Raw genomic sequence first — 24,986 nt, 5'->3', positions numbered from 1 at the left:
CAAGATGCTTTAAATCTGCAGTTAATCCACGTCTGGAGACTATATCTGTTTAATACGGTTGGACGGTTCCTAAAGGTTGTGTTTTGATCGGCCCAGTGGGACCGATAATGAATGGTTTATGATGAGGGATCGTGTTCCACATCTAAATCTAGCATCAGATTCTCTGATTGGATCGGAATTCCTTCAAATCAGACCCACTAAAATAACCTAACAACATTTGGAAGGCTGATATACAAAAACCAAAAGCTCTGGTTTTACTGAAAAGTAAAAATGAATACCTGAATATTGTGTATTATTTTAGAATGAAATGGTCACATCTGCGGCTTTATTAGGTTCTAACCGTCTTTGTAAGACATGTTTTACACATCTGCCATTTTAATTTTGCCTGTTGCATTTGCTAAATAGCACCAAACACAATGTTTAACGTGACACGTGATGAAAACCCTGAGGAGGGCAGCAATTTCATTTGTCTGGCTGACAGGAAGTGATGCGTTTTGAAGTTTAGTTTGTTAGGTTTGTTGCATGCATGCACGCGTGGGCAGATAATAATTTTTTTTTTTAAAAAATGCAGAAAATAACTTTTTAGTGTAAATGTTAAACCCATAGTGAATCACAAATTCTATAAAATGGGTTTTGATTTTTTCAGTCTTTCATTCTTCTTCCAGATCAAACCTCAGTCGGTGATGTCACTGCAGATGTTCCAGCTACTGGAAAACACCTGGTGCAACATTATAAGACTGACTTAAAAAAAAAAATACATATTGAAAAACCTGATAAAAAGCTACAGAGCTCATGTGGCTTGTTGAAAGATGATCACAAAGTTTAAAAAAAACAAAAAAACAAAAGTAGCTCAAGTTATCTTCAAAGCAGCTTCTTGGCGGGGGGGGGGGGGGGGGGGGGGGGGGGTTACGAGTGTGATTCAGAGGTTTATGGGAGTCAGGAGGTAAAGCTCCACAATGATCATAAACTAAAATCTAGAGAAGCGATGGCTGTTTTGGCACAAGTTACATAATATTTCCTGGCTTACACTGGCACTGCTAAGAAACACACTGTAGTTAAATTACAGGTCTGGCCCACTCAGGCATAATTCCTCCCTCATGCTTTGCTACTGGATCGTCCTTTTGAAGATCAGTTACCACTCAGTGTCAGGTCATCACAGATCTGTGGTATCGTTTCTGACTTTTATCAGAACTGACCCCCCCCCCATTAGAGTTAACCTCAGTCCCACATGCACATTGTTGAGCTCTCTGTTCCTGACCTTTACGTTCTGCTTTGTGTAACTGAGACTGCAAAAATGCAGGACCCACATGTGATGTAGTTCTAATTTCCCAAATTATAAAGTGCACAAAGGGAAGCCTGCAGGGTGGGTGAGATATCTTTCTGTTTACCTGTTTGATCGTGAAAGCACACACACACAAAAAAAACACTCAAAAAACACGGAAGTTCATGTTCTTACTTCTGTTCTCATGGTTGTGTTTGGAGGGTTTTACGTGCATCTACTTTAAAATTTCTCTTAAAGCTGTAAACTAGGCATAATTCAGAAAGGTGAACTGGGCAAATATTCGGGGGCCCGACGGCCACAAATTGGCCCATTTTTCAAAGACAACTGTAAACCCTTTAAACCTCCCATAATGGCATTTGACAGTGCATCGCTCCTCCTTGGAAACAAAAAGCCCGAAAGTGGGGCCAGTTCTAACTAACTGGGGGGCTCCATGTACCTTTGTGCCTGGGGCCTCCCAGAGTCTAGGATCGGCACTGGCTGGGGTCACACAGCTGCTCCAGGATGACTGGAGAGCTGAGAGGTGGTTGAGTATGAATTGGGGGCACCTGCCCTGTCTCCTGGACCCAATCTGTCCTTGGCTCCAGTGTGCTCCTCCCTGTGCCGTTAACTACTGTTAATTTGCTGTGAATCTCCACACGATTTAAGGCAATAACGGCGCACAGACATCGCTGTCAATGTGAACACACATTTCTGTCAGAACTGCTTGTACTTGTCCCCATAGGCAGCCTGTTGATTCCACCCCAACCCATGCAGAGAATGTACTGTATGTTGAGTGTTGCGTCACATCAATCAAGGAATTTGACTTGGGAGGAATTTGTCTTGTGGCGCTGAAACTAGCTCTTTATGCAGAGAGTGAAACAAAGTGAGTGACACCTGAGTGAATGCACATCTGGCACTCAGATGCCGCCCCCCCCCCCAAGGCCACATGTGGTTTTTATTGGGGCTACATGCTGCAGGGGTGACCCTGTCTGTAAGGAGAAAACCCGGGGCAGCAACAGTCCACTTGACCCACTTTCAACCCTGACAGTTGTTGAAGTAGTTTGTTCCAGTTCGGTGGCTAACGTGAGCCACGGTAATGCTGAGCACGATGCCGACCTTCACCTCACTCGCTGGCTGCGTAGTTAATGTATGAGTCCTATTCTTCATAAGCTGAATTGGTGTGGTCCTTCCAATGAGATCTAACAAAAGATGCATGGCTGGAGATTGTAGATGGAGATTTAGCATCCACATTAAGGTACCATGGAGTGCACGAGACAATGATTAATCTACTTAGTGTTTTACTTGGGACCAGAACACACACACACACACACACACACTTTGCTAGTCTGACTGTTCAAGTGCATTTAAAGGTTGGCTGCGATTTTTCAGCCTTTTCAAACCAATGCTTAGTCACAGCATTATGCATTATGCATTAGGATAATTCATCAAATAAATACTTCCTCCTGACCAGTAGCTGCAGCTGATGCTGTGTTTGCAGGCTTTTTTACTCTCGCAAGGAACCTCTGTGGCAGTGAAAACATTCTCCTCGACTCTGAAGAACACAATGGGTGGTTTATATTACAGTGTGTTTATTCCCAGAGCAGTTATTTTTGTCAAGAGAAAGGATCATCCAAAACCACGAAATGTTCTGCTCAATCTGACATCACTCCAGAGACCTCAACTGTATAAGCAGATAACAAAGCTTTTAGATTTAAAAATAAAGGTCGGTAGCTCCAATAAGTTCACTATGATCTTCTGATTAATTACCTAGACTTTGTTGGAACTTGCACTAGCAGGCTCTCCTGTAAAAGCAATCCACACAGGTTGTAGCAATGACCAAAATACCTCAACAGCTCAAAGATTGAAAGTAAAAGAAGGTTGGGGTGGATGGATGGGTCCACGACGCAAAGCACCTGCCCACAGGAAACTGGAGTCCAGTATGAAAGTTCAGCCATTGGAGCTGTTGTAACCCAGTGATGTGAAACACGAAATGTGATGTTGACGAAGCAGTGAGGGTGTGACAGTGTCAGTACCCTGACAAACTGCTGTGTATGCATAATTGTAATTCAGCACTTCCGATGGCTTCAGGTGCAAAATACCAACCATTCTGGTGCAAAGAAGGGTGCTGTTGTGACAGATTGGTAAAATGTAGCAAGGCAGAACCATCCGATCGGCATCGTCACCGGCTCTAAAAACCCAAAGACGTCCAATTCACCATGACATAAAATGGATAAGAGTAGCGAATGAAGAAATTATTGACAGCTGTCCGTAATCTCACTGGCTGCACTCTGAGCTACACTCTGTATGTGCACACTGACAGCTCCAGCTGGCAGACAGCGAGGTCGCAGAAATCCCATTACCTCACCGGCACACAGCGCTGACTCTGCACTCATGTTGACCAAGCCAAGACTGAAAAGATCTGATGCTGGGGAGTCCAGCTTTCTCCAGCCAGACAGCTCACTCCCTGCAGTTCAGGACACTGCGCGGATATTGATTTTAAAAAAAAAACCAAAAGTTGTAACACATCCCTGAGCTGAAGGTGTCACTAACCTAATCTCACACTGCTCTTCAGCGGTTATCTAACATTGGACGTCACACCTCTGCCCAAGGGATTCCCTCCAGCTTCATGTTCATTAATCATTCAGTACAGCAAAGACTGTCGCCAACAATATGACCTGCACATGACTTCACAGTTGGCCTTGTAGCAGAGGAACTACATTTCCATTTTAATCTGCCGCTGTCATCAGCTGTAATGTCTCACACTTACATAACAATATCAGCAATATTCTGGACACAGAATGACTAAAATTGCCCCCAAAATGTCGAGAACTAGAACAAAATTCCAAAAAAACCATCAAACTATAACCAATGTGGACTTTTTTTTCCTTTGCTTGTCACAGACGGCTGCTACAGCTGCTAGACGTTGGCTAAAAGCCAGTTAATACTTCCCGCATCTGAGTGTCCACAACGGTATCCGTGATCCCACGGGGGGTCCAGGCCGACTTTGTACAGGTGATTGTGTGCAATGCAAGACTAAGTGTCCTCATGGACTGTCCACAATGTAGCATAGGCCAAAAGGGAAACCCTGGTTTATTGCATGGTGAGTAATGTAAGTCGTGGGCCTTTTTGTGAAAAAATCGTGATGCACGCTTCATTGTTTTTAAGATGTTTTAAATTGAAAGGATGTGGATCGTTTAAATAGGTTTGGTTGTGCAAACTCCTGGAAAGAAGGATTTACTCATCAGTGGTCCACAAACCTCAGGGGTGGTGTTATGAGTCCCGGTACTTCCTGGCCTCACGTCCTCGAAGTGTCTTTGAACAGTTGTAGCACCATTGTGCACGTGCACTTATTCGCTGCTGTCCAGGGTGGCCGTCGTGGTTTGTAGGGCTGTGCATGCTGTGCACCTGTGCATCCCCAGATGTACTGAGTGTATCTGTGGTACACATCCCACAGGGGGCAAACAGAAAGCATGGAGCGACTGCAGCTGCTCGTCTGTAATGTCTCACCTCCTCGTTTCTTCCTCATATTTATTTTTCGTGTCTAGTTGCCATTTATCTATGTGTGTCGGTGTCTTGTTAATGCCACACACACTGGACTATTTTTATATCAGGCTAAAGAAATTTACTGCAACATTATGAAAAGGAAAAGGAAAAACCACAGTATGTGGCTTCTCGTCCTAACTGCACCCTCCTCATTGTCTCCCTCCTTCCCTGCTCTCCGTGAGAGCGAGCCCCCCCCCCTCAACCCTTCACCCCGGCTCTGTGCCAAGTGCTATTTGGCTGTTAAACGTTATTTGGAATTCACACGCATTTCAAGGGGACACGGCAGGGGCAATTTCTCAGCACTCCAGGGGTGTTTTCAGTGGTCGGGGAGGGGTTGGGAAAAAAAGGGGGTCTGGCTTGCCTACTGGTAGCTCTCAGCACTTGGCAAATCATAGATCTTAGTGGAAAGACATTGCAGCACAGACACATTTGTGAATGTACTGATTGTTTCTGACTCACAAGATGGCTTGGAAATCTTTTTTTTTTTTTTGTGGGGGGTGTTTTTGGCAGTATGAGGGAGGGGCAAAGGGCATCGCAGGCTTTTATTCCTCTCCCTCTTCCTTTCTGTCTGTCTTATCTCTTTCTGCCGCTTCCTGGCAGAGCTGAGTTGTTAACTGGATCACAGGCTGAATGAGAGAGAGAATGATTTCATTTAGGACGATGGGGGCATTTTCCTGCAAGAACTGCCTGAAAATGTACAAGCCCCAGTGGGGAAATAAGGGGGACGACAATGGCTCCACAGTCTGACAAAAAAAAAAAAGGGTGTAAAGTGGATAGGAGCTTTCAAACGTGAATGCAATGCTTGTGTGGTGGATCCGATATGTTCCAAGACTGCAAATAAAAATCATTTAGGCATCTGTGCTGGTTTGCTTCAGAGGATGACAAACTTTTTTAAAAATCATTACTTCTGACGCCCAGCACATAAGCTTCCCACTGATGCAGTGCATAATGTCAGGCACATTTTGGTTGTCAAGGTGAAGAAGTTTCCTCTTAAACATCACTTTTGGTATTTTCCACATGCACATGAAAATCCCTGATCCCATTAAATGGACTGCAGACCCCCAAATTTCACAAGTATTTATTCAGGATCCTGATGACAAAACCAAGTTTCAGGGTTTTCCCAGACATTTGTCAGCCAGTGGGGACGTCAGGGGCTCAGTTGGTGGAGTGGCTGCCTGCCGACCATAGTGTCCGGAGTGAACCCGCAATGCCCCACCACCCCCAAGCCCTGCAGAAACTGGGGAGGGTTGTGTCAGGAAGGGCATCCACTGTAAAAACTGTGCCAAATCGACATGCGGATTAATGACTCTGAACTTACAGGATAAGCCGAAAGGAGCCGAAAACAGCCAGTACCGGTCCCACACTGGTGCGTGTTCTCCCTGACTTTCACACGAAAAGACAAACTATCTCATGAGATGTTTTTGTGGCAATCACAGATGGATTGATGACCATGTTCATGTTTTTTGGTTTTTTCCAGACAGACACACAAGGACTTCAGACACAACCTGTCCAAAATCAACCAATAACAGACTTTAAATGACCAAAGACAAGGCGGCGACTTCCTCTGTCTGTACTCGGGGGCCCAACTCCTCAACATTTCTCCATGGTGGCAACACATGTGCTGGTATGTGTGCATTAGTGTACGAGCTACACTCAGCAAGTGGCAAAATAGGACCGTCCAATTTTGATGAAATACATCTTCACGACCCAGCGCTTTCTTTTAGCAGCGCTCGGGGTGATTTTTATGATACGCGCATGTCGCCTGCTGTCGTGCATGGCTCCAAGTCATTCTTTGGCTTGTTTTTTCTTCGCCTCTGCTCCTTTTGAACGGTTCCACTGAAGCAATAGAACCATTGTGTTAAAAGCCAGGCCGGATATGGGCCTCTTGTGTCAGCCGATGCGCCAGCGACAGGTTGAGTGTGTGTGTGTGTGTGTGTGTGTTTGTGTGTGTGTGTGGTGGAAGATGGGTTTGCTGGTCGTGCAGCAGCACAGATTTCGTGTTTTTTCTTCCTAAAGCACATGAGAGTGGCGAGGTGGTGTTTAATCCTGCACACAACATCATTTAGTTTCACTTTAGCCTCGATCAAACAACACATTTCTGATCATTTGCATAATGTTAAGCAACAATATGGATTCACATAACTCCAGCTATCATGCCGACCAATTATAGAGCACTGGCTCTTTCTTTGTTTGCCTTTTGTTTTGCAGATTAAATGAGCCACAGACACACACAGAAAAAAATAATCTACTTCATGGGAGCATTTTTCATATTTGTTTAATTAAGAAGAAATGAAAGTCAATTTAGTGTGAAGAGCATTTGTCAGCTCATCATACAAAGAAAAAGAAACTAAAGTTGGACTTTTACTTCCCCTGAACTCCACAGCAGATTCTGGTCTATATTTATGGAGCTGATACTACTTGTGGTGAAGAAAACATTTTTTAATAATACCAGCACTACTGGTTTTACTCTTGACCATATTAAGAGCATTTTTTTTCTTAAAAAAACTAAACATAACAAGTAGTAGTAGAAACAATAGTAATGCAAGATCAACAGCAAGTAGCACCAATAACAGACACCGTGGTATTAAGTTCTAATACTACTAATACAGCAGTGGATTTAGGTTTATTTGCTGTAACTGAGAGATTTCCTTTGGGCTTCAGCATCACAAAGAAAGAAAGTGATGCTTTAATTCCCAGTGGAAGCCAGACCACAGCTGCAGCTATGGACTGCAGACAAACACCATCCAGTCTGGACAAACAGTAACAGAGAGCTTTAATAAGATCCTCAAATCAGCAGAGCTGTCCACACCTCTGTAATGCAGCTATGCTATGGAAACACTAGCTTATTAACCTCAGCCTCATGGAGCCCTCTTGCTCCTCCAGCCTGTCCACATGTTCAATCAATGTTGGAACACATCCCGAGCAGCGCGCCATTCATTACTGGACATTATAAGTAAAGTTATACCTCAGCTTTAAACATGGCCATCGACCTGGGGGCCAGTTAATGATAGAAAAATGATATCATTTGCAGCAATGTTCCTTTGTAAGCTGACCCAGAAAACCACACGGGGGTGTCTTCATCTTGACCGCGTCGGCTATCGATTTCCACTGAGGATAATGACGTTTTATGTCTGTAATATATGAGGGGATGTTTGATGTAGGCCGATCTGTTTGCTCACTGTGGCCCGCTTTCATTGCCATTGTCAGGGGAGTCATATCCTGGAAAGCTCGAAGCAATATATATCAGAAGACACTCTATGGACATTGCTTAGGAGGCTTTCAGCTCTCATTTTAGCAAGCACCTTACACGACGGAGGCAAGGCTCTTTCCAGCCACAGTCTCGGCTGAATATTTATGGTGTTTGATGCACTGATGCAATGTACGATTTATTTTTCTTAAGTGCATACAATTTATTTCAAAATGCTCGGTTATCTAGCATCATAATTGCATAATTAGGGTGAATGTGAATTAGGGAAAAGCAGTATCTCAAAGTATTTCACAGGGCTGTAGACTTTTTTTTTACCAGACATGTTGTCCACGCGTGTAAATGTCTATCAATGGCCCATAAACTGGTCTTATCAGTCGATACATTAGGTTGGTCCCTGTTCTACCTGCCAGTAGCTATAGTAGGTCTATCATGGACTAGATCATGTCCGTTGTCGGTAAAATAAGAAACGTGGGGCTAAAACTGTTTTAAGGACAAAAACGTGGTTTGGCTTAAAGTAACACTGACTGAAAAACAAAACTAACGAGTGTCTCTTTGGTCAAAGAACTGTGCTTTTTCGACATCGGCCGATTACACGCAGTTTGCAGATGGTCTAAACGTCCAGAAGCATCCGCAAGGCCATGTGGTTGTGACCTTTCTAAAGGGCAGCAAGGAGGGTGAGGCTTGCCTGGCTGAGCTAAGAGAAATTAGCCCAGGCAGCATATGGATAATGACCCTGCAGTCTAGCTCAGCACCCACATTCTACCAAGAAAAAGAAAAAAGAAACCATAGACCCACCCCTCCCTCTCAGAGTTAATGGATGCATAGATTTTTTTCTCTTTTGCCGTCCAATTTATCTCATTCTTATTGGCATTACCCTTTGCCTTGGTGCTCCGGCGGGGAGGAGGGGAGGCCGAGCGAAACACGAGACAGTAATGAGATTTCGCAGACGTTGCACCATGTAGAATTTCTGATGATCATATTACATTTAGTCGATAACCAACCGAATGTATTAAATCAGGGCTTCTCTGCGTAGCACTGGATCCAGTGGCGCGATTACATGACCCACATTTTTATGTGCTTTGTTAAAGTGGAGACACACGCCCTTTTTTTCTCCAATCGACTCATGAGATTGGATTGTCAGTAAAGCATCTCTCGATGGTATCATCTCACAAACGAAGATAATATGGTGAAGAAATGTTGCATTTAAGGTGAATCTAAAAGATGCTTTGTCATTTTCCTCTGAGCCAAATTTTCTCTGGCTCACGATAAGAGCAATGTTCCTAATGATGCTATTTAGAAAGTCACGGATTCCATTGCTGGCTACTGCACGTGCCTGAACAAATACTAAAATGTGCATAACACAGAAATAATATTGCTTTTTATACTATTTACTAAATCGCGCCATATTCGTAAGATTTAGCTGTTTGTAATCTCAGTGAACATTGACACGACCACGGAAGCTGTCAGCAACCTGACTGACAAGGAAATGAGGACAAAATGTATTTAATACTGACTTTTAAATGAAAAAAACAGAAGAAGAAGTTTTGGTCAGCAGATCTGGAGATTATCATGCCATTGAAAAGCGAGTCATCAGTTGTTATCAGCCCATAGTTGTGATTTGATAGGTCACCTGCCACTGGAAGTTGTTGTAAGCGAGACGTGGCGAGTGGACGTTAATGAAGACCATGAAAGTCTATGTACAGACGTGGTCGAGGCCAATGGATAAATTACAAAACACACTGAAATTTGTGTCCCAGTAAATAGCGATTGTCGTCACTTTAGTCAATTATCTTTTTGTATTTTTGACCAACACTATGATCTCACCGTAACTTTTGCGCCCAAACAACATTGTAGCATGATAATGACCAGTGAGGCTACTAGTATGTGGAGCAGGTGCCTACTAGCCCAAAGCTTCGGTGCTGATATTAGATAACGGTCATTGAACGGCGTGATGATCCAAAAAGTGTATGTTTTGGTAGGATGCAGTGCGTAAGATGTAAGACACCGTCGGTGAATCCAGACGGACGTTTCTTTCATCGGTGTTTCTTTTTTCTGGGCAGCATTGATTTTCTTTTACTTAACAACACATACATATACCAACTTGGACGCCCGGTCAAATCAACACCTGCAGCTCCACACTCGACTTTTAGCTTTTACCTCTGTAAGTTCAGTTGCCTTCAGATGTGTTAAATGTGTTTTTCAACGGAAATTAGCTCCATGAAAGATTTGGACACCTTTACACTGACAGCCGGTCCTTTATTGAGGCCTTGTGCTGAGGTGAGGCAGCCATTCAAGCTATCAGTCGCCTACCAGACACACTGAAATGAGCAGGTTATAACTAGTGGCTTTTAACAGGCACATTAGTGTGATAATTCTGGAGTGCTGTGTATTGTTGAGTGGAGTGTTGTTCTGCTCATATTGCTCCCTGCTCTAATTTGACAAAACCACTTAGGCTTCTCTATGTTCAGTCATTTCCACTTGGCCTGGAGTGGATTTAAAGCCACTGGAAATTAAGTGTGCAGGCTGACATCATCATCATCATCATCATGCTGCTGTGTGCGCGCTGTGTCTGAAAGGGTGATTATTCGCGCCCGTGCGTGTGAATGCATGTGTAAATGAACTAATCCGTGTGTGCAACATGTTGAGGCCTGTGGATTTTTATGGAGCACGGGCTCTTTAGGTGTGTAAATTCAGTGGCCGACTCTATGACATCATGACGGATGAGTTAAATCATATCAAAATTTCACTGGATGAGTCACTTGGGTGCTAAGAGCTGCAGGGATTCCCATTCTGAAAGAGGCATATTTGATTCAGATTTATACTAAATATGTCATCCCGCTGAATTAGATGCAGGCTCCCTGCAGGAGAAACCTTTAAAACTAAGTGGTGAGGGCTTAGCTGACACTACGTACAGTAAATGTAAAAAACAAAAAATGCAGATCAAAATGGTTTAGGAATATACTGTATAACCCTCTTGTGACTCCGTTATGGACCATGTATCTGCTTCATTTCCCCTCGCTGGCAAATTCAATTCCTCATTAAAACGAAAAAGGAGTTGTGAGATTGTAGCCATTTCGAAAAGTCTATATACCATTGAAACACTGGCTTCATCAACATAAAGGGCTGTAAGATGTAAAGTGGCCTCTCCTCAGTTGCTGCTGTCGTGCTGCTGCTAGTCTCCGAACACATTAGTTTATGTAGCCACCATGAGACCGATTCAGTCTTAATTGGAAAGTAGATGTATTGTGCTGTATTACATCATATAACAATAGTGGTGCTATTGCTGAACTGTGTTAACATAATTAAACACGGGCCTATTTTAATGCATATGTGATGTCTGGGCTTGTTTTGAGAGATGGGCTGAGACACGTAACTGATGGTCGGGGTCATGGTTTTAAGGGTCCGTCCATGCGATCCTCTTCATTACTCGACTAGGGAAGCAGTCAATAGGACTTGGGTTCAAAATCAGACACGAGCCTTTATTTGCAATTCTCACAGAGCAGCAGCAGCAGCTTGCTGTAATGTGATATCACGGTTACAGCAGCAATGCAATGTTCCACTGTGTTAGTAATGTTTGTGCTTTGTCAGTGCCCGTCTCTATATCCTGTCTACGGCCGCAGCATTAATGCAAATGGAATAATCCTGATACCAGAATGATTTTCGGACCAACTGGTGGGACTGGTGAAATGGAAGAAACAGCATCCGTCTCGTGTCCAGAGAGCATCCAACTGAATTTATATGTGTGCGGGGTTGAAATTCACCTGAGAAACATTTATGATATTTACTACATTTCTGTAGCTCACAGATTGTCACTTCCTCTCATCTTGTGTTTTATTTTAAATCTAACAGATCTCACCAGCATCCTCCTGATGATCCGGTACGGCACAGATTTTCCTCTTCCACGCACTTCTTCTGCCCGCAGGCTGTCTGAAACAATTTTGAGCACATTTCCACGAAAGTTAGTGGTAGATATGACACGTCAGGAATTGGAAACAAATTTGAATTTAGGCAACAGGAATGATGTGTTTGGGCAAAACCTTCTGGGCGACACTGCGAGCCATCTGTTTGGTTTGCATGCGTGACATTGTGTAGCTTCATTGTTAAAAGTCTGAGTCATTTCTGAGCATATGGATGTTTTTGATGCAAAATGACTCAATCAGGAGCTAAAATACTTAGAGATCAACCGCACGTATCTAATAAATATGGCCTGCTGCAACACGTCTGAGCTTCCCGGGGCACATAAACAAACCCTGACCCTGCATTTCTTGGTTTATCCAGCCAGCATCTGCTGCTCCGTGAGTCAGCTTCCTATCAGCCGGTGCAGCCCGAGTCACTCTGGCATCCAGGAAAGAGTGTTAGGCACAGATCTCCCCCCTCCTAAGCTTAGCAAGAACTGCTGATCTCATCCAGCTACGTTTTTGTTTCCAGTAACAGTGGAGATAGTGTGTTTCAGTTTCCCTGGGTGACTACATGAGCTGTGTGTGTGTGTGTGTGTGTGTGTGTGTGTGTGTGTGTTAGCTTTCCCTGTGAATATCAACCAAAGTTTTCTGTGAGGATGTGAGTAAAAGGAAGATAAGCTTCCACAGAAGTTTGACTTGAAGTAATACTTTGAGTCACAGCCCGTATTACAGTGGACATTTGTTTTCAAGTATTTACATTTTGTAAAGCCTGAACCTGCTTTGTTTTACTTTACCTTATCATACTTATGTGGTTAAAGCACGTTTATTAAAAATGTACTGAACAGTTTCTAAATGCTTTTATTTATTTATTTTAAAAAAGCTGGAATTGTCATAGAAAAGAAAAAGAAGGTACTGTTGCTGGTACTGTTACAGGATTTGCATCTGATACATGAAGTATGCACCGAAATGTACAAACACACGTCTATTTCTAGACCCAGTCCTGTATGTGATCATGGCAACTTGGCAAACACTGCCAAAAAAGGCAACACATGTAAAGTATCATATAGCTGAAGCTCTGACAGCTTTGGTCTGGTGGATGTATTGGACTCAAATGTCATTACAACATCTCTTCTTATCACACAGAGACCTGCTTTCACCCTCGGTGGCCAATAATCGGGCCTCAGCAATAATAAGTTGTGTCAGAAACGTAAGAAGAAACACAAACCAAGAACATAAAAGCCAATTAAAAACACACATTTCATTGTTGTACAGCCGATTAGAAGAGCTCCACGGCGAGGGAAACAATTTTATTCACTGCAACTTCTGAACGGAAATTTTAGGAACAAACGTCAGCTTAAAATGAAGATGTTGAAATCCATTTCTGCTTTTGAGGTTTTTAAGTACATGCAGTACTTGCAGAGATGTACATTCAAATGACACTTCACAATGGATATTATAAGGAAAGAAACGCAGCAGTTGCTGAATGATGCCCAATGTGTGTGTCCAAGTGGTTCTAGAACAAAACTGCAACACAACAGCAATTCTGAGGCAGTATTTCACTTGGTCCTCTTTAGTATTCTGTGTTGGCAGTGAACTGAAATCCTCTGAGCCCCGTCCTTACTCTAACTCGGCTACACAGTACATTTCATCATGTAACCGTTAAGCTGTGCAGATCCTCAGAAACTCCAACAAGGATGTAAAACACCAGAGACGGAGTGAGTCTGGGTCACTGAGTCTTTTTTTTTTTTTTTCTTCAAACTCAACCCTGTCAGCATGACTAAATCCCTACCAGAGAGATACCGACAGTGAGTCCCCTCGGCCCATCTTTGCAGCAATAGTTCCCCAGAGCCTCACCGTCACTGCTCACCGTGAGCCTCAGACATGTGTAATTAGGTGTAAAATACAGCTGCGTGACCGGTGGAGTGGGGTGGGGTGGGGTAGCCATTGCAGCGCTGAGGAGAGCCAGGTCTCAGGGCCTTGAGCTGCCAGTTCACACAGACAATTAGGACCCAATGAAAAATTGATTTCCACTCATTGTGAATGGATGTTAAAACAAAATACGTAATAAATACCATCTGGTGACAAGCAGGAGTGCTGGCCACAGCAGATGAAGCCCCTTGTTAGCCTCGGCAGCACCAGTGTATCGATCGCTCACAGTGACAAAGGCAACTCTAAACAGGCCCAAGAAGAAAAATAATTCAATAAACGTCTCCCAGGGCCTAAGGTTCTATGTGGCAGTTCTGACATATGGGCGCCGTCCTAATATGTTGTTGTTGGTCGGTCTGTTGGTACAGCGGCCTGCCGATGACTGATGGGGTGTTTGCAGGGATCTAAATTATAAGTTATACAGCAGGTCTGTGCTGGAGAATTTGTTTCAGCTTTTATCTGCAGCGCTAGACTTTTTTTTTTTTTTGTAAAGTACTGCTGCAGTACTTTACAAAGTACTAGAGTGTGACAGAGCGGGAAATTGACGTCCTGCTGCGTTTTGGTTTGTTTTCGTCCAACCATCTCGTGAGGATCTTTTTTGTGTCCAACATGATGTCCTGTCACGACGGCAGGTCACTGCTGCTGCCACAGTAAGTCTTTACCTTTGGCCCATCTCCATCTAATTTAAACGGCTCAAGCAACTTTCCGGCTTAGCAGGTGACCCCTCGTAACCGTCGTAGCAGGCTGAGCACATGGCTCACAAGATGGCGAATGCCATGCACAGCCTCACAGTGTTTCCACTTTGTTCTGGTTAATTATACCTCTGCTTAGGTAGCCGGTGGGAATGAGGGAGAATGAAAAGAGCTTAATGAGGCAAATAAATAAGGACACCAGTGTATGTTCCCACTGTCACATTTTGATATACCAGGACCCAAGTGAAAGACAGGAGAAAGGTCATACTGGGAAAAGGTTTTATTTAAAGAATATAACAAAGAAATATCGGTAGAATGACCTTTTTTTTTTTTTTTTTTTTTACAAACATCTGATTCTAATGCATTACAGGCTTTGGCACACAAATTCTGAAGAGACTGCTGGAATCCTCACAGAATCCCCAAGTTTTCCAGATGGCAAGTTCTTCCCCGCAAAAACAAAGATGCCGACAACAAATGATGTTGTCATTCAAAGGAGGAAAATGTGTTTTCTGAGGTTCTTTTCTGGCGGTTGAGGCTCATTGAGGGTCTTTAAGCAATTTCAGCTTAGCAAGTTTATCCAAAGCCACACTGTGTTCATATATGTAGACTTCTCCGCTATAAACGGTGTAAACACTGAAGCTAAGCTAACAATGCTAATTGTTGAGCCCCCTGCAGCTGTGGTGTTTCTGCGTATGGAAACCAATGCAAACAGGTGGACCTATGTTTAGACAACACGTTCTCGGCCCACAGCGTCCGATATCGATGCTCCTAAGGCATCAAACTGTGCCGCTTTGCTCGTCCTCTGGCGTATCAGTTTTGGTGCCCTGGGAAAAACTGCATCTGGTTTTGCCGCTGCAGCTGCACTTTGGCGTCATTATTGGAAGCTCCTGGAGCATCACCTTTTGTCATGGTAGGAATAACTGTATATGCACAAAACAAACGCTAGAGTTGGGGAAAACGGCTTCAGAGTAACTTTATGTTAAGAAACAACTACGGTCAGGGTCAGGCAAAAAAACTTCATGGTTAAGTTAGAAGATAAATAATATGAAAGTAAATGCAACAAAAAGTGACAATAGCACACACCTGCTTCCTTAAAGTAGTAACCCCATGCGCCACGTTGTGAAGCAATCAACAAAGCGCACATGTCGCACCAGATTCGAACCTGGACTCTCGTGGAAAAATCCAGTTTCTTGTTGTACGATATCACAATCAGTGCTTTATGTCATGATGCATTTTGATTGTAGAGTAGGTAAATTTCTGACACTGCCAGGATCCAAAATCACAGTCTGTGGGCACCTGAGGAACATGGCCTTCACTAAATCGGAGAGAGACAGAGGTAGAGAAACAGATAGATGGGAGGAAGGAGACGGGTGGACAAGATAGACAAATTAAGGGACAGATATAAAAAAAAGGGGTGTGAAAATATGGGGGAGAAGAATAAGAGGCGATTAGACCATGACAAGGAAAATTACACGTCAAGCTCTAATTACGAAATGGGTGGGTGTTTATTTCAAGAAAAATAAGGCAAAATGAAACGTGTCAAGCTTGAAGTTAACCAGTTAGAAGGAAAACGTGATGCCTAAGGATGCGTGTATGTGACAACATCAGGAATTTTTCAGGAATTTGATATGTTGAAGTGGCGTTTCGTTGGAAACCAATACAGTTGCTCTCTGTAAAGCTGAGCAGCAAAGTATCGAGTACAGCAGATAAACACATTGCTAAGACTACAAAACAAAAGACAGGGGAAAAAAAAAAAAAAACCTAATTAATACAGATGAGATAAAAATCCCCAAAGCCTATGAAACATCTCACTTCAAAACAAACAGAGAACAGGAAACACTATCTTGTATCTAATTAAATATTTTGTTTCTTCACTTGAATCTGCTCCACAGTGCAACTACAGGCTTAATCATTTTGTTGTTGGGGGGGGGGGGCTCTTTCATCAAGCCCCTTCGAGGCTCTGTCCATTGCTTTGTTTTCTTTTATTAATATCTGTAAAGCAAACAGCCCCTATCAGCTATTTTTAAGCATGTATTTGATACAGGAACTAATGCAAAAGGAGTTTGTTTTTCCTGACACGCTGCATTAAAAAGCTACTTAAGAGCTAAAAAGGTATTGTAGTTACACAAACATCCTCTCAGAGACTGAAACAATCTCATTAGTTGAAGTAAATCTCAGCGGCCTGGGCCAAACACTTTTCTCTTCTGGCTACTGTAGGACTGAAGCAAAGTGACAGACGCAGGAGCTGCAGAGGAAAAAAAAAAAAAAAAACAAGTAAAGAAGAAACAGGAAGGAAATGCCTGCCAAGTGCTGTTGCAACCAGCTTTTAGAAAGAAAAAATAAAAAAAAAGTCAGGCCAGACACATTCCTAGCTCCTTGAAAGTAGCTGAAGATGCAAGCATAAGCACAAACGTGGGCCACAGAAAAAGAAAAAACAATACCATGTGCATCCATTATCTACAGCGGATCCTGTTAAGGGGGGCAATCAGTCATTTTCCCCTTAATGTACAATATAGAGGTTTTTTTTTTTAAATTTGGCTGCAAATTTCATATAGCTGCAAAAGTAACAGGTGTTGTGGAGTTCATTGCTCTTATGTAAAGCACATATTTTATGAATCCCTCTGGGAGAAGATATGTGGGTGTAGTCAGCACGAGGATGACAACTCAACCTCCTCCCTGCTTGGTTTTGACATCATGTGGCAAACCCACAACTCTTCCCGCCTGCACACTCAGCATTCGCCTTCATTCATAGCCGTCACATTTGTACGCAATTAATAAATGAACGAAAGATAACGTTGAGGTTGCGTCTGGATTTGATTTGGTTTGGAGTGTGCAGTTATTTTGTGGTGATTCCTAAACTAGAGAGAGTCTCCTCCAAAGACTCCAGATGATCTGGAACCAGCTAATGATGAAGGGCCTACAGCTGTGAGCTGGTGGGGCTTAATTAAAGACACCCGGAGTGAAGACGTTAGAAATATTAGAGGAGGAGGCTGGAGGTGGAAGAAGGTTGACATGTCTGTGCACAGTGTTTAGGCTGCTTTAAAAAGATATGTAATTGTTTCTTTTGCCACACTATGTGACACGATAATAAAAATAAGCTTCTTGAAATGAGAGATGAACTTTTTAAAAACTTTATGTCAACACTAGTGACGACAACACGCTGGGCTCTGGTGAAGCTGTTGTTCTCAGGGCGAGTTGTGTTGTGTTGCTCTGAAACATCAGAAAGACTTAGAAACATGCATCACAATTTCTTTTTTTTTCAATTATAATTATAACTGTACAAGCCAATTTTTCTCACCTTGTAACTTGCATTGCATGTAAAATAAAAAAATGTGACCTCACGTTTTGCCTCCCGTGCTAATCGCTCACGGAAATCGAGCAGCTTTTCACAGCCGAGGACGCCGGAAAGGCCACTGTGGATGATTCCCGAGCCTGGATTCTGACTTCATGTCTGAAACGGGCTTCATCTTAATTGTAAGCACCTCAAAAATGGCCGTTGATGTCGCAAACTGTTTCACAACTGTAGGAACACAGCACAAAACGAACACGGGTCGGTTCAGTAAAATGTCACGTACTGTTGTCATGGTTACAACAGGAACATCACTCTGGACTTTTTTATTATGGAGAGCCGTTTGTCACTGTCTGCATCTTTGACCATTTTTCAAAAGGATGTTTTTAATGTTTGCTGCTAAATATTGCTTCAGAAATGTGCTCAGTCTGATGCATTTATTTTTCTTTTAAACTGGCTGAGATAAATACAACTGATTGTCCTTTTGAATGCCACACTTGAACCACACGGTTCTTCTACACGATAAACCTGATCATTCCTTAATGTAGGTTGGGGAGGGGGAGGGGGAGGGGGAGGGGGCGCAGCATTCCTGGCACCAACCTTAGAAGCCAGAAATGCCCTCGGGACTAAATGAGAGCGATGCTGAGTATAGAATAACATGTTTGTGACAGACATTGACAGACAGAACCATGAAGACCATGATGAGAGAAACATCTACGGTCAGGTACAAATCTTGGTGCGCAACCTGTTATTAGCCTGGGTCAAAAAAAAATCTATATTTCTAAATGTTTTTAGTATCTGTGTTTCCACTTCCCTAATTTGCTTTGCTTTACATTAAAGACAGACTGTCAGTTTTGCTGCTGGCAGCTGATCCAACGGACTTAATGACTGCTCAGTAACAGTCATTTTAACGATGTTGATGGCGTTCTCTTGCCAAGAGGAAACTCCTCGTGCGCGAGTGTGTGTGTGTGTGTGTGTGTGTGTGTGGGCAGTTTAAGACTTCATTTTGTGTTCTGTAAAGTGCCAGGAAATGATCAAACACCAGGGAGCTCTAACCGCATGTGAGCGCAGAGCCTCGAAGATGTTAATTACAGTAGGTTGCAGTGGCACCATGGGCAAACGTCCCTGCTGATATTTTGCAGTTGTCTGCGCCAGACAACGTGTCTGCAACCCCGTTATGGCCGCTCGGAGATGTGTCTGAACTTGTCGGGTTTGGCACCTCCACGGCCAGAGGCTGTGGGGGCGGGGAGGCGCAGGGTTCGTGATTATTTCTGACATGTGTCACGGAGAAGAAGAGCGAAGGACTTTTTCCACTCTCACCTCTGTTCTAAACACGGTTTAATGGAGAAGTGAGGAGTGTCGCAGTGTCGCGGCAGCGATGTATCTTTATTCAGCGGAAGTTAGCTCGGTGCCATTAAAGTCAGTCTAAGTGATTGCAGATATTGGATATGACCAAAGGAGGAGTGATACTCCGGAGGCCGTGTTGCTACACTCAATCCTGAGCCAGAAATCAATGGAAAACAGTCCTGCAGTGTGTCTGAACCCAAAAACACCCTCGGACAGCTTTCTCCTACACACACGGCTCAGGCACAGTTGGCTGTGAACTGTATGGAGGTTAGGACTCAGACACAGCTCACGAGTGCAGAAAAGACAGCACTTCTTCGTTTGATTTGCACTGATCACAACGACTCTGGGGGCAGGAAAACCGAGTAAGGGGTTTATCACCCGTTTTTGCATTCGGGGTCTTAATGCCTCTTAACTTTATACTAAAGCTGCTCCTTGACGACAATTGCTTTATGTGACTATATCAAATTTTCCCATTTTAAAGACCTGAGGATCTGCACAGTGTGAAAGCTGGTGCCCGCCTCCACAAAATGATGTTCCCATGCAACTAAACTGCAGCCGCGTCTTTGTGTGAGGACTTGAATCAATAGTTGGATGACATTTAGTAACCGTAAAAGTCACTGTTACTCTAGAGACCTGAGTTTGAATCCACAGAGAGAATCCATGATGTTGTTTTGGGCAATAACGTACAAAAAAAAAAAAAAAAGAAAGGAAAAGTGTGTCTCGTGTTTTACCTGCAGTCGTCTGATAACGTTAAATTAAAGTCTGTCCTCATTCCGTTGACAGAAAACTTAATCCAGTCCACACTGCCTCATCTGGTTCCTGTCCACATCTTCTGTTTTTTGTTTTTGTTTTTGTTTTTTGTTTTTTCAGTTTATCCAAAATGAAGAAAAAAATAATAAACAAATAACCCAAATGAAAGCTGAGCCGAACATCAGCCTGAGACAGATCTACAATCGGAACTATGAAACCGGGAACAATACAAGGAAGCGTGAAACTCAATAAGTGTCTTGCTTTTATGATAAAATGAGGCTGAACTGATATGATTAGCTGAACTTTGAAAACATAACTTCTCTGGGTTTGCAGAACAACTATAATCAAGGAAATGTTCAGTTTGTTTGCACATTCATTGTGAATTCACAGACGTGCTCCACTTGGACGTCTCCCAGCACTAAGAGACTCAGTATTCACTGCCTCATCATTGCCCGGCTACAACCTGAGTCTCAGACTATCAGCATTATGTAACAGTGTTTCCAGAGCATTAAATAAGAAACTCACAATTCTCCTAATAGTGGCCACTCATCACACTAGTCACTGTATGAAGTAAGTACCTGTGTGCAGGTTGTCTGACAGTCGGACATAAGCTCCACTCGTCACACGCTTCTGGTCTCGTGTCTGCAAATAACTGATTGGATAATAAGGTCGGTCCAGATCTGGGATTTCTGCCAAAAGAAATGATCTTTTCATAGTCCTAATTATGAAACTAAGACAAATGGATATTTAAGGGCTTGATCCAAATTCAGAGGCGGTTCGCAGGCTGAAGAAATTGATTTAGATTGAAATTTATTTGATAGGGATGTTTTCCTGGTGCTGGAGGTGAACAGACGAATTGTAAAAAAAAAAAATCTGGCAGGGATGTCATCCTGAGTGTGTGTGTGTGTTTGTGTGTGTGTGTGTGTGTGTCTTTCATTAGACACTGATGAATAGTAATAATAAATCAACTGTGGACAAAGCCGCTGTGTGATTGTGTTTTTCACAGTCTGTTCCTGTTGCATCACTGTTGTATCCATCAACGGAATAAGGAATGCACTCTAAGGTATAATTAGAAAAAAGAAGTTACTACAGATGAGGTCATAGGAGTTCACAACGCCGCACCATCCTGTCAATCCCCTGGATAAATAAAAGCATTCGTTATGCTAAATCCTAATACACTCAAAGGTGGTATTAAATATTAAAAGAAAAAAAAAGAAAAAAAGCTGGTTTTCATTTGCATGCATGTCTCTGTCCCTCACTTTACTATTTTGCTTTGACCACACACAGATTTCATAACTGATGTTGTAAATTAATCAAAACCTATTTAAACACTTTCATCAATGTGAAATGTCTGTTTAGTATTCACACACACAAACACATTTTTGTTTTTTTTTGCTGTGCTGTTCATCATCTCGTCAGGGTCATTGGGGCCTTTTTGTTTCTTCTTCTTATTTTTTTTTCATTTTGGGATGAAACGCTCGCCTCAGGGACGACTCCCATTCAACTGATTGCTTCAGTGTGTGTGGACAGTAGCTACTGTATCAGATATAATAGCTCTTTGTTTTGACTGTGTGCTGACAGACAACCAGTAGTGACTTGATAGAAGAGCAGTGTATGTAGGTAATGAGACTTTGTTTGAGCCGCATTATAAATTCTTCTGTGTGTAACCTCATACTAAGTTTTATATCAGGTGCTGGTGAGTGTATGAAATAAAACATCTCGCTTTTGGTTTGATACTTTTTTCTGTCTGTGTTAACTGCATTATATATTCTCATGACTGTATAAATAACCAATATCATCAAATCTTATCACAACTGTTTTGAAACCAAAATTACAGGCTTAAACAAGGACAACAGAAGTGAATAGATTGCAGCATATATGCATACACACACATCCTCTCTTCTTCCAGCGTGTGTGTGTGTGCGTGGAGGAGGGAGAGGTTGCAGGATGGTGAGAAGGGCTGACAGCACCGGCAGAACAGCCTGCAGCGCTCTGTACATGAATTAGCCTGCCTCACAAGTCTGCGCAGGAGAGCCGGCTCGCACTATCACAGCCAGGACAACCCCTGAGGTGACAAGTTGATTTGTTTCACACAATCCAATTGACCTGTTTTGTTTTGTTTTTTTCCTTCTTCTTCTTCTTACTCCCACCGGCAAACGCAGCCTTAAACCGCTCACTCTTTGAGCAGCGGTTGTTGAGTTTTTGATAAGGAGAAGATGAAGAGGCGTGATCATAGATCCATTCAATTACATAACTGTTTATTTCCTAAGACATCACATCCGCTCAGACGTGTGTTGTTCAATAAGCTCAATATGTCTTTATTGAGGTTCGTACAGTCACTGAACATGTGTGTGTGGGAATGAAATATAGCTACTGTGAAACAACGATTTGTCCAAAGTGATTCCGTGTTGCTAAACACAAATGCAATGTCATTTCTGGAGCGGTGTGTAAATAATGTCTCACCCATTGTTACCCAACGGTTGTCCTGTCATTATGTAATACGTCACCTGTAATTTGTCAGTGCACCAGTGTGGACGAAGTGAACTCGCACTGCAGCGCTCAGGTACAAATGAGCTATAACTGATTGGGAAAAAGTTGAACAGCACTCAGCGAATAAGTGCACATGAGGCCAAGTGCAACAATGAATTATCAAACAATAAAAGTGCAGGGACATTTCTCATGCAAGTCTGAGAAGCTGTGGCATGTCAGCTCCTGCACCGGGCCTTTTTTTTTTTTCCCCTTTTTTCATTTATGTTTTTTTTCTCACAGCAACACCTCCTCTCGAGTTTCTCAGGGACAAGCATGCAGGCACAGACAGGCCCACATTACACCATCGCTAATAACAGAAGCTGGAATCAGGCCATGGGAAAAATAAATCTGTAACACTTTACTGTGGCTGTAATCCTGCCAGCCAGCATGTGCATGAAGTAATCATTCCAATTCTCCTAAAGGGCCATATCGGGTCTGGTCTTATTGGTCTGCACCTCTCTATTATCTGCTGTAACACATCAGGGATTTACTATACAGGATTCCCCAAAGGGCCATTCGATGGCAAAGCTTCTATAGTTTCGCTTCAGTTCAGGACTGAAAAAAAAAAAACGTTTATTTCACGATTTTAAAAAGGGGTAGTTAGCTTCCTCAGCAATAACAACCACTGCTCAAATGAGTTTTAAAAAGCATCACCTGCAGAAACTCATCCACTGCAGAAGTGGATAATGAAAACTTTTAAATATCGGCTGATTTCAACAACAGGAATTCAAAGAAAACACATTAGATATTACAGAGAATTGTTTTAATAGGACAAAGTCTGACTGATTTCCGAGTTGGATTTTATGGATTTATGTACATACGAGTTTTAACAGCCCATTAGATTTTGCCGTAGCCTCATGATGCTCTGAATTAGGGCCACTGTAATACTGAAGGGAATTAAAAGGAAAAATTCAAACCCATATTTACATCGTTTACAACCCCAATTCTGAAAAAAGTTGGGACGTTCTAATCAACCTCATATTTTATTTACAATAGAACACAAACAAGTTGCTGGAGTTTTAGGAGAGGAAGTTGTCCCATTCTTGTTTGATGCAGGATTCGGGCTGCTCAACAGTTCTGGGCCTGTGTTGTTTTCATTTTATGATGTGCCAAATTTTTGCTATTGTTGAAAGGTCTGGACTGAAGTCAGGCCAGTTTAGCAACCACACTCTTCTCATGTGAAGCCGTATTGTTGTGATGGATGCAGCATGTGGTTTAGCATCGTCTTGCTGAAATATGCAAGGCCTTCCCTGAAAGAGACGTTGTCTGGATGGGAGCATAGGTTGCTCTAAATCCTCTCTGTACTTTCCAGAAGTGCAAGCTGCCTGTGTTCACAGACAGTGGTTTCTGGACGTGTTCCTGAGTCCATGCAGTAATTTCCAGTACAGAATCCTGTCTGGTTTTAATGCAGCGCAGCCCGAAGGCCTTAAGATCCAGCTCAGCCAGTTTTGACCTTTGGCCTCGTCCCTTGTGCACAGAGATTCCTCCTGAGTCTCTGAATCTTTTGATGGTGGGATGTTCAAAGTCCTCACAATTTTACATTAAGGAACATTTTTCTGAAATTGTTTTAAATGTTGAGACACAGTTTGTCACAGATAGGTGGACCTCTGCTCTGCCTCTCTGAGATGCAGCAGTCATGTTACTGACCTGATGCCAATTAACCTAATTAGTTGTCAAATGCTCCTCCATTAGTTTTTGTCGCAATTACTTTCCAGTCCTTTGTTGCCCCTGTTCCAACTTTTCTGAGATGTGTTGCTGCCATCAAATTCTAAATGAGCTAAATATGTTGTTTGAGTTCTGTTGTGAATAAAATCATTGCCTTCTGTTTTTATTAACATTTTACACATCGTCCCAACTTTTCGGGTTGTGTTTACCGCCAGCTGGACTCAGAGTTGTATATGTGATCCTTCACACTGTTCAATTCACAATACGTTTGACTATTATACAACTTTGAAATGAGCATAAAGCTCATAGCTTTGAATGAGCTGATCCTATTAAAATCACTTCACGTGCGCTCACATTGTCTCTGCTAATACTGTCACTGTGTGTTTCAAAGTTGCATCAGAATTGTTTAATGTTATCAAAGAAGAATATGTGAAAAATGCCTAACATGTGTGAACCTTTGCAGCAATTTTCACCTGTTTTTTTTTTTTTTTTTTTTTTTTGTCGATGTGACTAATGCTGATGAAGTTGTTGACTGAAAACGTATCAGTTTTAAAATAGTGAAAGCCTGAGGGTGAGGTGCAGCTGAACTATTTTTATTTAATAGGAAAATAATAAAGTCCTGATTTATGTTAACGGTCTTCTTGAAGTTAAATTGTTACAGTGTCATTTTTAATCTCTAAAATAATCAAAGAAAATAAATAAAAAAATAAATAAATCAGAACTAACGCCAACCAGCCTCGGGACTATTCGCAGGCTCCTGCTCCTTGTAAACTATGACAAGACTTTGCGCCGTACTTAAAATCTTGGCCTGGGATTAAGCAAGCGACACTGGATGTTGGGCAACGCTGCATGAGTGAGTCATCGGCGTGAGATTCTC

At 42.5% G+C, this 24,986-nt stretch overlaps 1 long non-coding RNA gene across 1 annotated transcript; it reads right to left on the bottom strand.

Annotated features, from left to right (window-relative positions):
• Positions 1-14,621: 14,621 nt before the first annotated feature.
• On the bottom strand, positions 14,622-21,545 carry LOC137098949 (uncharacterized). Its single transcript, XR_010910684.1, has 3 exons — positions 20,494-21,545; positions 15,613-18,049; positions 14,622-15,449 (listed from the first exon to the last, which is right to left on the bottom strand). It is a non-coding gene; the product is annotated as an uncharacterized lncRNA (long non-coding RNA).
• Between the last annotated feature and the right edge of the window lie 3,441 nt (positions 21,546-24,986).

The sequence above is a fragment of the Channa argus genome, chromosome 14 (assembly GCF_033026475.1).
Source record: "Channa argus isolate prfri chromosome 14, Channa argus male v1.0, whole genome shotgun sequence".
NCBI classification, from domain to species: Eukaryota; Metazoa; Chordata; class Actinopteri; order Anabantiformes; family Channidae; genus Channa; species Channa argus.
Note: the sequence above shows the minus strand (reverse complement) of the source record. Positions and strands in the feature narration are given on the sequence as shown.